The following is a 3442-nucleotide window of genomic DNA, read 5'->3' on the forward strand; positions in this document are numbered from 1 at the left end:
ACCCCTGACAGAAGAAATACCACCAAAAAATTGTGGTACTGGAGCCCACTACATAATAGGACTCTTTAACCCCAGTTGGCAGCCAGTCTAGGAGTGAAACCCCGATTGATGAACAAATGGACGATCTCCTTTGCTCCTCCAGCTCCTGCAGCCGAACCAGTTCCAAACATACTGACACACCTGCCTTTCCTTTGGATTAAGCAAGCAAGGCCAAGATGGGGGACACTGGTGTGTGGGCAATTCAGTGTCTCCATATGCACTGCCCAGGTTTTTGCACCCTGAAGAAGTCACGTCAACTTCACTTTATTTCAAGTGAGGATTACATTCAGCAAGCTGATGTCTCAGTCAGTGCAATTCTACTGTCTTACAAGACAGATATCTACTGCTACTACTACTGATGATAATACTGTGATTTTCAGTTCTCATCTGTTCTCATCTGTCTTCTATGTTATTGGATGGAATAAATAGTATGCATCAATAATGATAATTTATTTTTGCAATTAATACTGTATTTGCCAGAATCCAGGAAGATGGTTTTAAATGTAGGATAACCACCCCAAATAGGTCATTTCCATACAAGGATAATTAGAGCATATTATATTTTTTTGTAATTTTCCATATATAGAATCTGATTATTGTAGGGTTGTCTTAAATCTGTTCCCAGCCATGGAGGGAGGAGGCAGGCAACCTCACCCCTGTACCTTGCTCCTCTGCCACTTGCCCCTCATGCCTGCACCCATGCCACCTGTCTTGACCTACCACTACCCCCCCATTCACCTGCCCCCCCCAATTTCCAACCCGCACTGCCACCTGATTCCCATCACGTGCTGCTGTCCACCCCTGCTGCTGCCCAATCCCCAACATCTGCTGCCTCCCGATCCTAATGCATGCTGCTGCCCAATCCCCTGCCTGCTTCCCCATGTGTGCTGCTGCTCCACCCTGTGACCCACGTTGCTTCCCAACCCCAGTTGGGTGCTGTTGTCCAATCCCCCAACACATGCTGCTTCCTGATCCCCTGTCCATGTGCTGCTGCTCCATTCCCCACCCACACTGCTGCCCCATTCCCCACCCGATCCTCACGTGCACTGCTTCCTGATACTTATACAAGCTGCTGCCCCATCCCCAACCTGATCCCTGACCACTGCCTGATCCTGAACCTACCTGGAGACAGGGTGCTGGTGGTATTCAGGTCCAGGATGAGGCATGTTTTTCCCCATGTTGCATGAGGGAAAAAAATTAATCTTGGATTCAAGTAAATACAGTAATACATAAGTTAAGTTTGGAAAAATCAGTGTGGATTTATATACAAACCATATGTTTTCATGAGAAAAAAGGAAGGAACGAAAATGTATAATGTTTACTTTCCTGTTGGAAAACAATTTTAATAAGTGTGCTTTTTTGCCTTAAAAATGTAGAGGCACAAAGCAGAAAAATATGAAACAGAGAACTTCACACATTTGTAGTAAAAAGACATGACAGTTACTTATCCAAAAATCCTCATATTGGCTTATATTTCTGTTTGAAGAGACTGTTGCATGTTTAATAAAAAACAAAGAAGAAAATCCAGAGTGTAATTTTTAATATGGTTTAAACCACAACCAAGAAGTCAAATAATGCAATGATACCCCAAGTCATTTAAACAAGTTCCATGCACATAGTGATATGTATTCAAATAATTCATAGGTGTATATTTCTGTATCTCTGATTATGGTCTGCATGTTTGACTAAGGTTATGTTCCATAGTGAAATCTTTGTATATTCCTTATCAGCATACCCTCATTAGTATGCAGAGAGTAGGCAGATTTGAAGGGCTACTTGAGCCTGTTTTCACTGTCTGTAATCTCTTGGGTCATATGTTTGATGTCAAAGTGCACAAGTGTAAAAAACAGGTGAGAGTGTGTAAGGTGAGAGGCAGGTTAAAAGGCAGATGAGCTTGTGTGTCTATAAGCCCTCCCTTCCAAAATTGTCAAGTCTGTTGTTGATCGTAAGTTATACAAAGGTAACCAAAAGGTTGGCCTATTGTAACCCACGTAATAATCTGCAGTGGAGTACCCCACAATTTTGGTGCAAACCGCAGGTATCAGTAAAAGGGAGAGATTCCAGACAGGAGCCACTCCCTGGACATTTTCAATCAACTCCACAGGTTAAAAGTGAGAACGGTATTCTGTAATGGGTCTAGGTGATTCACTATAGTAAAAACAGATGAAAAAAAAATCCCAGAGCCTAGCGCTGATGTAGAGCAGGACCTAAAAGATCTGAGATTCCTTGGCAACTTGATGAGGACCAGCAGAAAAAACAGGAACAGGCCTGACAGGACAGAGGAGTGACGGGTACCCCTGGGGGCATGGAGGACTGGTGGAGACCCCCCCCCAACAAATCAATGGTGTGAACCCCCCAAGCAGCATGGAGGAGCAATGGAGACCCCAGCAGAGCAATCGAGTCCCTTGGCAGTGTGGAGGAGCAGTGCAGAGCCCCAGCAGGGTGGTGTGGAGGAGCAGGGGAGACCCCCCCATTAGTTTGGAGACCCCCAGCAGTGTGGAGTGTCAGAGATCTCCAGCGGAGCAATGGAGACCCCCCCACCCCCGCCCATGGTGTGGACGAGTGGCAGAGACCCTGGGCAGAGGGGTGGAGACCCCTGGAGGTGGCATCCACAGCAGTGCTTCCTGGCATCGCACCCTAGCACCGCTCTCCAGCACCAGACAGTAACCCTGCCCATACTTCGGTTGGCCTAGGAGCCTGGGTGGTGGAGCCACAGAAGGGCGGCAACCCCTGGCAGTGGGGGCCAGCAGGGCCTGCGGGGTGGGCCTCTGTACCCAGCACTTCCTACTAAGCTGGCGCAGGCGGTAGAGCCCCTGGATGGCAGCCTGGGCAGAGACTCCCTTGCCCGTGACGGGCCGGGGGCTGGTTTCCTGCTCACTATGGCTGCGATCCATTCTGAGCTACAGCTGAGCTTTTCGTTAAGATCTTGCTCAGGGTGCCCCTTGCTCCCCTTGTCAGAAACCCGTTTTCATTTAACACGTGCTTGCCGGTGGGCAGATTGGTTCACATTACAACACCAAGCTCAAGGTGACTTCACCGAGTTTCTGGGTGGGGCTTGAGGTGAATTTGAAGCGCTGGGGTAAAGCCACACGTGGCGGAGTGGCCCCAGAAGGATTTTGCCCCGTAATCCCAGCCTCATTGTATTCAAAGCTGCGCGCCCGACGCGTGATGTCACTTTACATTTGTATTAGTAGGTATTCACCGCGGGCGGGGCGGGGCGGGGCGGCCGCAACGGCGCTGACAGAGCGTGGAGCAGCAGAGGCAGAGCGGGGCGCGCAATGCGCATGCGTTGCGGAGCTGTGCCTTAGCCGCCATCCCAGCAGGCCTTGCGCGGAGGCGGGCCCAGGGTTCCTGCCAGACAGCCCCGCCCCCGGCGGCGGTGGCGGCGGAGGCGCGGGCGCGG

At 49.7% G+C, this 3442-nt stretch overlaps 1 protein-coding gene across 1 annotated transcript in view; it reads left to right on the forward strand.

Moving 5' to 3' along the window:
* DECR2 (2,4-dienoyl-CoA reductase 2) overlaps positions 1-3442 on the forward strand; it is a 34651-nt gene that overhangs the window by 12693 nt on the left and 18516 nt on the right. The gene's annotated exons all lie outside the window — the stretch shown is intronic.

This window comes from Alligator sinensis, unplaced genomic scaffold, assembly GCF_000455745.1.
Source record: "Alligator sinensis unplaced genomic scaffold, ASM45574v1 scaffold449_1, whole genome shotgun sequence".
Taxonomy (NCBI): domain Eukaryota; kingdom Metazoa; phylum Chordata; order Crocodylia; family Alligatoridae; genus Alligator; species Alligator sinensis.